Source organism: Pundamilia nyererei, unplaced genomic scaffold (assembly GCF_000239375.1).
Source record: "Pundamilia nyererei isolate P.nyererei 1_Seehausen unplaced genomic scaffold, PunNye1.0 scaffold00216, whole genome shotgun sequence".
Classification (NCBI taxonomy): Eukaryota; Metazoa; Chordata; class Actinopteri; order Cichliformes; family Cichlidae; genus Pundamilia; species Pundamilia nyererei.
The window spans coordinates 341,999-352,710 of NW_005187617.1; the positions used below are offsets into that span (position 1 = coordinate 341,999).

The 10,712-nt window shown below is 42.4% G+C and overlaps 1 long non-coding RNA gene across 1 annotated transcript; it reads right to left on the reverse strand.

Moving 5' to 3' along the window:
* Nucleotides 1-8: 8 nt before the first annotated feature.
* Nucleotides 9-10,648, reverse strand: LOC102211452 (uncharacterized). Its single transcript, XR_312121.2, has 5 exons — nucleotides 10,435-10,648; nucleotides 4,064-4,135; nucleotides 3,824-3,856; nucleotides 1,156-1,957; nucleotides 9-1,058 (listed from the first exon to the last, which is right to left on the reverse strand). It is a non-coding gene; the product is annotated as an uncharacterized LOC102211452 (long non-coding RNA).
* Between the last annotated feature and the right edge of the window lie 64 nt (nucleotides 10,649-10,712).

A 10,712-nucleotide genomic window follows, 5' to 3' on the forward strand; every position in this document is an offset into this window, starting at 1 on the left:
GGGGGGGCTCTAATATCTGGAGTCATTTTAAGACAGTGAACAAGTGTCAGCAGCTCTGAACAGATCATTCATGTTCATGTGATCAGGAACCACGCCACACGAACGCGTGGCGACTCTCAGCCTGTCACAGGCTGTGTAGGAAATCATCCACATTCATCTGGTAACAGATGGAAACACAGGCAGGCGCACAGACCCGTGAATGGATTCATGGGTGCTGTAATCTCATTACTGACTCATGGAACCACCTGACAGATCCCATTAATGGATCTGAAGTTCATACTTACTCACATGCACACACAGTTTTACATGTTTGGATCTGCGGCACAGTGAGAGCATTCGTATGCTTTTACTCAAAGCACAGAGTCAGCGGACACACAGAAGAGCACCTCACTAAGTAAATATACTATAAACGTGCTAATAAACAACATCATGTGACACGTGACTACGCCATTTTCACACCTCTGTAACACCAGGTCTTCAGTTCTATTTTAAAAAGTCTGCATGAACAAAATGATCAATTTTTAATTTCAGTTACAATTTTGGGTTCCAATTAATATTAGAACAAGAACAGAAGTTTGTTTCAGCACATTTTTCTTTTACTTTTTCCAGAAAAGTCCAAACTCTCCCCCCTCCAGGCTGTGGAATAACTGCTTCAGTACACACAGATTTACTTATTTAGCTTTTCCAGTTCAACTGTAATTAAAATTCAAGCAAATCCACTTAATTAAAACACAGATTTCTATTTTGATGTACTCTCAATTTTTTCCAGTCTTTGAGAAACCTCGTTAAATAATCGTGATCACTGGCAAGTCCATAGTACGTGGACTTCTGTACAAATGATTTAAGGTACTATCAGTATCAATTCAGAATCGTGTCTAAAGCAGGTCATTTCCTGCTGCGTGCTTCATGTGAGAGAGGAAAACTGTGGAAAAGATCCCAGGACGACTCTTCTGAAACTTCCTGTGTGAAACCAGGCTGAGTACAAGCCCGTGTGTGAGGTTCAGTGCACGTAAACACGAGGATGCTTGAAAAGTCAGTTTCTTTGATGAGTCTCATTTCTACAAGTGAGCACAGCAACAAGACACGTGCGTCAACGTGAGGACTGGAAATAAATTAGGCTGATGATGTGAATCTGAGGACTCGCTTCATGCAGACCTTTATTCAGGAGTGCGGTCAGACGGGCTCAGGACCTGTGATGTGGAAAACAAGTGGAGGGATTCACCTTTGTATGAAAGTGTGAGAGCTTTTCTCTGGATTGGTGAGTCAAACTGTGATACTTCCTCTAGCAGAAGTTTGTAGGATGAAAGTCTGCAGGCAGCAGAGTGAAGCTCCAAGCATGTTTAAAACAAAGTGCTTTAGCTAAAGTGTTACAGCTGTTCCTGACTTTGGGGAAACAGTGTATCTTAAAAGAATAAGAAAACACATTATGAAGCCTCTATACTGAACTGAACTCAAAAATTAGTTTTCACAGTTTTCCAATGCAACGGCTGAGTCTCTGCTTTGACAGCACGCTTTATTCAAGTGGACCTCACACGGTTCTGAGGTCCACTTCGGCGACCTCTGAACCGTCTGAGGCAGGAAGTGAATTCCCTGCAATCAGAATTAGTGGTCTCAATGCTGTTACTCATGCAGTACCATCAGAGCAGTGACAGTGAGCCCAAACATGCAGCCACAGTCATGAAGAACAGTCCTCAGACACGATAGCGCTGTACATAGACGGACGTGTTGTAAGTAACATTTTAACAGATTAATATCACAGCATGGAAAAGCAGCCGACTCCTCTCCAGCTAACTCGAGGCAACTAAAAGCAGAGAGCAGGCTACGAAGCAAACTGGCTCAGCAGCTGTAAGGTATCAGCTGGTGAAGCATGACTCCAGAGGAGCTAATGAGCAGCTGACTCACCACCCCAACTTCTAAAGAACAGAAGATCTGGTGCAGATCCAGAGAGTCAGACATCCTGACAGAGGACAGGAGGAAGAGAAAAGGTTTCAGAAAGATGGAGGTCAGCCGTGCTGACGTCCTTCAGCCTTCTGCTGAGTGAACACAGAGACGGGAAGCGGGGGTGGTATGATTGGATCAAGAGACATAATCCATGTGGTCATTGGCCGAGAAGTGGAAGGTCTTAAAGTCTAAACAGTCAAACCTGCCCTCTCTCTATCTGCAGTCCCCTTCAGCTTCAGGTACTTTATTTCTACCTGCACTCATACAAACCACACAGACGACACAGGCGTACTGCAGGTGCAGCTGTCAGCTCAACAGGTGGATTTAACACCATTACCCAGAAATCAGTGGATTTATCCACCCGGCTGTTTTTAAGAAAAGCTCAGATCACTAGAAAAGAAGCAGACTCACAGCTGCACACTCTGAGTGAACCACCTGAGACGTTTGTGGAACTTTTTAATTAAACTTCATCTCCTGCTCTTGAAACTGACTAATTTAAAAGTCTGCTGAGAATTTACTGTCCTGATTAATCTTCAGTCCTCTAACAGAACACACAGACACCTGAGTCTGGACCTGTGGACCGTGCTGTTGTGCTGATTTTGGAAGTTCTAGGATTTTTTTCTCCAGATGTTGTGGAGCGCTATCTAGCAGGTATCTGTGTGACGCAGCTGTCCAGTTTATGGGTGCAGGCTGATATCCGAGCTAGCTAGAATTAGCTAATAACTTAGCACTGTGCCCACTTGATTAATTCTGATCTACAGCAAAAATACCCAGTCTGTAACCAGTGGGTGATATGAAATACACTGAATGTCATCTACTGTATTATTGGCGTTTTTATTTTTGTTTTAAATTGTGAGGAAAATGTCGATTTCCCTGACACGAACACAGCTGGGGAACAAACAGTCTGAGCAGCAGCTCACTGCTCTACATTTACCCCGTCGCTGATGCAGACTGACCTGCTGTGACGTTAATATGACGGGTCCAGAGGATCGATCCATGTGCAGTCCTGCTGACTTCAGCCTCACAGTTCTCCTCAAATATGACAGACTGGGACACTTTCCATCCATACAGTTAAACTCTGCTTGTTTGTCTTTTTTTGGACCAGCCTTTGTTTTTATTACAAGGCAGGAAGAATGCATAGTGTATTATCACATCAGCTGACATCATGCATGTCATCTCAGGATCGGTCCAAGCAGGTTTATAAGACCCTAAACTCACACTGAGGTTGGACCAGAGGGCCACAGCTAAATCAGCTGAGAAAGTCCAAAAACTGAACAGCCCCTTTCACAGTCAAACCTTCAGATTAAAACACAAGAACTAGACCAAAGTGAGGGGGAAATAAACACTCCAAAATGAAGAAAACCTCCAGTTCTGGACAGTTAGAGTGCTGAAATAGCCCAAACACATACCACAGCTGGGTGCTGATACAAAAACAGGCTGCTCTGTAAATGCTTCCACCCCCTCTGCTTCCACGCATGTAAAGGTGAACAACAGTTCAATAAAACATGTGCCTCCATCAGCGCCGCTTCTAATAATAGCTAATATTGAACGTGACTGATCAGTGTGGACTTGTTTCCTCCTAAATCGATTCTGCTCAACAACACACAGCAGCCATCAAACAGCAAACACTGTTTGATGGGCCTGTAATTACACATGGATGAAGTATCTCTGAGGTTTTATCCACTTCTCTCACACAGAGTCACTTTCATTCTCAGCTACAGGTTATCAAATAAACTTGTACTGTTCACTCTAAGAATTTTAAAGAAGACCCTGCTGGGGTCATTACTAAGAACTCTCACGGTTGGTGGCCGTGTTACATCTCAGAAACAGTTAAATGTTGTCCATGAATACAATATGAACAGAATTTCTGCTGATGACTCACCTGACAATCGAAATCCTGGAGATTCCTCCCATTCTGAAGAGACAGAGACAAAATTGTCACTTTTTATGTCAATCGCAGTTTCCAGGAACTGAACACAAAGACGACTGTACCTCTGTATTTTATAATTCATTTGACAGAAAATCATTTTCCTCAGAAGTAGCTTAATAAAAGTTTACAGTTTACTTCATCCAACTCCTGGACTCCAGGTCTGAGGGCACCCTGTAAGCCCCGCCCCCTCACCTGTCCTGTCAGCAGTGGTTTGATCTCAGTGAGCTGGACATCATGTAGCTCCTCCATCATAGGACAATCCACCTGTTAAAGCACACAAACAGGAAGAGACTGTCAAGACTTCTAATAAATACATATATAATTAAAAACAACGTTCCTGTTTGTTTTTGGGGGGTGGTCAGAAGCATAAGAGGAAGCAAAAGTAAGTAAATAAAAAACAGCTGACACCGTTTCACATCCACAACAATTTGACTTTTAAACAAACAAACATTAAGAACAAACTGTGTAGGAAGTAAAACTTGACTCATTTTACTACAGTTTATTAGCCTTTAAAACAACGAGTTCACCAAAACTAAGCCTTCTGATTCCTGTGCTGCAGGAAGGAAACCACACAGCCTCAGACCTGAAGCTGCTGGGCGTATGTGGCACATCAAGATGCTAATGTTTAATCCAATTTTATCCATGCATGTGTCTTAAAGCCCCTCAGGCCTGAACATGGCAGCTCTGTAGTTTACCTGTAACCCTTCAGGCCAACTTTACCAGCACAAAAACGTGAAACTTTCATATCCAGCTTTGAAAGTAGACTCAAAGAAACAGCCCGCTGTGCCAAAGCCTTGACCCCTTTGTTCTTTGTCGGCAGCTTCTCTTTACACTGACTGGAGACGTACCCAGTTTCTCAACTAGCTTGGAAATTCTCTTCAGCATCAACTTTCATTTTTGCTGCACTTTCTGTTGGCTGCGCCCGTCTCTTTAGTTTGCCCTGCGTGGACTGCAGCACTACAGCTACAACTCCACTAAGAAACTTCGGACACGCATGTTTTTAAGATAAAGATTTGCTAAGAGCTGAATTTGGTTTCAGTTGTGAGCTAAATGAGCACATAAAATGTTAGAACAGATTCAAAGAATTTAAAGAATTTCAAAGTTTTAATTCAATGGATTTTATAAATGAGTGCTGGTATTAAAGTTTATCATCCAGCAGCTGTGAAGATCTCACAGGTGTGACTGTCACAAGTATTTAACGATGACAGTTTTCTTCCTGAAGGTTTCCTTTAATACAGACAATTTCATTTTTGTGAATGTGTTTCCATGACGTGTGTGAGTGTGGAACAGATATGTTTCATCATGTAATAAAACAGTTGTGAGAACATTGTTTTCTTCTTTTTTGATGTCTTATTCATGACACAATTATCTAATTTATTTTCAAATTAACTTGGTTAATTTCAATGGAATTAAAAATAACATTTTCATGACTATTTTAAAAACAATATTATAAATGAAATACCTAATACCATGATGCATGAGAGTGGAGGTGGAGCTCTATCAGTGGAAGAAACACTTCCTCACCCATCTAAGTGAGCTCCTCAGTCCCAGCCAACAGCAGTACAGTTGTCCACTAACCAACAATGGGCCGTGAGCTCATACAAACTAATATAGCGTACACGGTTATTTACCAAAATCAACACTGCAAATTAGGGCTGGGCCATATTATACCGTTCACGGTAATACGGGTACAATGTTAGGCAACGATAAGAAAGTAAAATATCGCGGTAGAATATGGGTAAAACTTGCATGTGCAGTGCCTTTGTCTTCATACGCACGTGGCCGAAAAGCATGGCGGCGACGGAGAATGAGGGACAGCGGATCGTTGAGTGAAACCGATGAAACCAGAATTGTTTGTAAAAATGCTGCAACTTCAGTGATGTGGAACTGGTTTGGTGTTTGTCCGTCAGATACACAAGAAAGCACTTTTTTTTGTAGAACATGCAAGCGGCCGTCGTTATTGCCGTATTTGTCGGACTAAGGCGCTCGTAAATCTGGGAGTAGTCTGGGTCCAAAACGCCGTCCACTTCAGGTCCCAAAGTCAAATGATCACTGCAGCATCACTGAGCGTTAAAAACTGTCTAAATTCTTTCATCTTTAATAAAACGATCAGCATTGCTGCTTTACCAGGTGTAACTATGAAGTTTAGCATCCAGGCATCCATGAAAACAGAATTTATTACATTTAACGGAGTTAGAAGTTAGCAGGAAACTAGCGGAAGTTAGCTCGCTAGTTTCGCTATTTACCTAAGCATGATATAGCATGTTCTGACTGAGAGATTTCTGAAAAAATTCAAACGTACAGCTCTGCTCCTCTCTCTGACTTCCAACATAAATGAAGACAGAAAACTAAACAGCAGTGACGTTCGTAGGGTTACTGAAGTTGGACTAGCTGGTATATAATGTGCTGTAAACGGACCAAACTTCAGTCAGGAGAACAACTGAGATAATCCATCCACAATACGAGGTTAATCATTAATATACTGCAACAACATGGGAATAGAGCAGCTGTGATAGAATACAGCATTAATGAATCAAAGGTACAGAAGTGGAGGAAGCAAGAAGAATGAGTTGAGTAAAGTTTGATTTATCTGACTGCTTTGTTTCGCTTAATGTGTCTTATAATCCCGAGCACCTTATGGTCCGAAAAATACATATTTGACTTTTTTATTTGGCACACTGCACTTAATGTAGCAAAGCACCTCTTTTTAACTTTAGTGGATACTATACATGGTGAACTCAGGATATGCCAGCCCATTTCTACTGCAAGCAAGGCATTTGCATTTGCACTGTTACATTTTTATATAGCTTTAATGCACATAAAAAACAGCTGCTTGTTTAAATGAAAATAAATGGATGTTTTTTTTGCGCTAGTAAAGTCGTGGAGTTGTATCTTGTCTCGCATAAATTATATCGTCAGTTATATCGTTTCAAATATATATCGTGATAAATATTTTTGGCCATATCGCCCTGCTCTACCGCAAATCACATATTGGGTAAACCAAACAACCAAATTAGAGGAGAGCAGAACACAGAAATCATCAGGCTGGGACTCGGCAGTCAATTTAACACCTGCAAGCCAGTGTGCAGGTGTTAAACCAACACAGAGGAACGTTGGTTTAAACAGAGAATCAAGGATGACGCTTACGTGAAAAGGAAAAAGAAACATCTCTGAAATGAGGAGGTCTTAGAGTACATCTTTCACCATCTTAGCAATGTAGGATTGCATATTAACAATCCTACATTGCTAGTAAATAATGCTAGTTCCAGTAACCACACAACTGCACCGTTTGTTGGGGAAACCTGCAGTCGGCTCAGAGTGCAGAGGTCACCCGGACAAGCGACGAAACACCCCTTCCACCCAAAATCACACATCCAGATGAATGGAATCGACTTTCACTAATACCAGAAAATGTCATGGTGTGAATTAATTTGATTTCCATTGGACCGACATTCTATCCATCCATCCATCCGTGGATGGATGAACCCAGTCTCTGTGCCTCTGTCACAGTCTACCTGTGGGACAATTCACCCTGTGTAATCCAACTGTGTGACTCTAATGGAAACAGTGATCTCTGGCTGGAAGTAAGCCATCCTCCTGTGTGTGTGTGTGTGTGTGTGTGTGTGTGTGTGTGTGTGTGTGTGTGTGTGTGTGGGCAGACAGCTTGGGTAACAGTGTTTCAGCAGAGTGGTTTGGATGGATGTTGAGCTTCCTGTGGGCACTTTGGCTCCAACCCAAACACACAATCGGTGTGCGAGTCAGATGGAGCTCAAACTGAAAACAAAACGAGCTCAATCCCAAACCCAAACATGAACGGTACAGAAATTAAACTGATCTTTTTTACAATTAGATTTTACTCTTATTATGCGGCACTGAGGTGAAACAGATTTATGCGTCTTCTAAAAGAAAATGTCTTCTCAGGACCGGGGATCAGAGACCAGGGAGGATGACTGTTTCTATGCAGTAGTTGAGGCTCCTTTTGAACATTTGCAGCAACCTGATATGAGACACGCGGCGAATCCAAAAACTACACCTCAACTTAGACATGCTGCAGTTTTTATTTTAACTACCATTCTGAGGAAAAATATAGACATTACCTATTATATCAAAGTTATATCAAAGTCCAACAAGAGCTTGAATTCAGTGCAAAATTAAAATTCAAAATTAGTGTAAAAATCCATCTGATTTCAACATGATTTATTTCAAATGTGGCTCATCACAGCAGCTCATCTGGCTGAGAATGATGGGCCTCGCATATAAAAGCCACTATGTGATGAGCTGGGAGTGAGAATCTGGGTTTGTGTCCACCCCAGGCTCTTTGCTGCATCCACAGTCTGCAACAAAACCGATGACCTGATGGTCCAGGCCCAATAAAGCTGACTGGCCAGCCATTGGTCTGTTCCTGCCACTGATGCTGTTTCCAATCAGCAAACAGACTGGTACAACCCTGACTAACCAACAGTTTTTCTTTCCTGATGGTATCTCAGTGTTGTATTAAGGCAGCGTGTGAGGCAACTGAAACACAGAGGCTGTTATTAGTGGTGTGGTAAACACAAGTGAAGGTGTCTGTGGTGACGGTTTCATTCATGTGTCTAAAAATGGAGTGCAGACTTTAAAATGTGTTTCGCAGCACACCTGTGACTAAAACAGCAGCACAGATGGTGCTGTGGTAGTTTATGGTGAGCTGATGCCTCTTCTCTCACAGCAAGTGGCAACGAGGCGGAGCCACGACCGAGGCGGCGAGCCCAGGTGGAGTGAAAGAAAAGGACTCAAAGCGACAGCAGCACCACTCGTCACTGTGATTAAAAGCTCAGTGGGGGAAAAGCCATTAAGAGTCCTTTAATAAACCGTGTGATCAACTGAAATATGAAGAAGTGACTTTTCGAGCCGCTCCTGTCTACCACAGGTTTGTTTAACACAGAAACAAAGAACAGGTTAAATAAGTTTATGCTAAACTTTGCTATCCTCTCAGTTTCTAGCAGCGATGCCTGCAGCATGAGAGCGAGGCTGAGCATTGCCGCTCCTACATTAAAGCTCAAGGTACCAGCAGTACAGTAAAAATTTGTGTTTCAATTATTCGCAGCTTCAGTTTTTATTTCTCTTATTATTATTTTTTTACATGTTTCTGTGATATAGTGACTGTAGATGCTTATATCAGCTTCTGGAGCTTCATCTCTGCCTCCCAGTCTGTGGGCTTCTGCTTGTCCACCTGCTTTTTAAGGACTGACCAACGAAATAGGTTCTAAAAGACCAATTCAAAATTCCCGATGACCCAAGAGATATAAGGTGATCTTATTATTATATTATTACTATTATTAGACTGTGAAACTGATAAGAAAGCTGTGCTGTGAGCCTAACACAGGAGTCCTTAAAGTCATCATATATTTGCTCTTTTAGTGCCTTTGTGTGCGTTTCTGTAGCTCTTCATCTACAGATTCATACATGGTCTCATCCTACACCATAGGTGTCAAACTCTGGCCCACGGGCCAGATTTGGCCCGCAGCCTAATTACATTTGGCCCGCGAAGCCATACCAAATTATTATTAGAGCTGGCCTGCTGGTATTATACAGCTAATATATATATCGTTTAGTATTAAGCTTTGCTTGTTCCATAATCAGTTTTTCAGCAAAACTTGTTTGAGTCCAAAAGAAAAGATTCATTCTTAAATCTGGAGGAAGATTTTTTTCCTCCATAAATATTAATGTTAGCCCGCGACCTTGTTCCAGTTTTGAATTTTGGCCCACTGTGTATTTGAGTTTGACACCCCTGTCCTACTCATTAATATTTATCGGTGATTCTTGCAGGGTTTATGAAAATGCTGTTGAAACACATTTAATGGGCATAAATCTCAGGAACCCGCACAGACATTTGTTATGTCAGATAACACAGACCCTCTGCCTTAACTGTATATAGAACAGCCCCATTTAAGCCAGGAACCTCAATAAAGAAATCAATAAAATTGATTGATTATGCCCAGACTATAAACAAATGGAATGAACTGCAGCTTTATATCAGAAGGGGCTGAAAACGAGCTGATAAAATCAAAGGTAAATGATCAGGACGTGCGGCACTAGCAAAAGTGAGGAGACTGACATCATGAGCGGATTTATTTAATCCCAGCTCTATAAACAAGCCTCATCACGACGTTCTTGTAAACGCCTCAAACAGCTACGCACCTGCCGACATCCATCCGACTAATTAACGTGTAACAACAATAGATGCGAGGCTGGGCTGAACGGGATGTACCGAGGCTGTCCGCCCACACGCCCACACACACACACACACACAGTGGCAGGAGTTATACTGTGGAGGATCTTTAACGTTTAACGTTAATGAGCGCGGATGCTAAGCCGCAGACCGACCGTTGCTACGTTACCGACACACACCTGTTACCAAACACACCGCCGCCATGTAAGCTAGTTCTCCGAGCTAATAACCTCCACCACTAACTAGTAAGAGTTAACACTGAAACTAACCCGCTCATTTACCCGTTAACTGGTTAATTATCCTGAAGAGCAGTCATTAGTTCGTGCCGAGCCGAGTCGGACCAGACGCTACTCACCGTGTATTGTTAACGCCGGAATCTGCTCAGGTTACCGGTTTAATCCAGCAGCCTGTGACCGTTTCAACGTCAAAGACAGCCGTTAAGATCGACGTGGTCGCGAGGATCCTCTCTCACTGACTGAGCTCGCAACCAGCAGCACGCGGACAGTCCGGGGCGGAGCTACGTCAGCGTAAACAACAGGTCACGAGATCAGCCGCCATATTCTCAACAGGTGTCAAAATTTTCCACTTTCCACAGCTTTGTTTCTGATATATATATATATATATATATATATA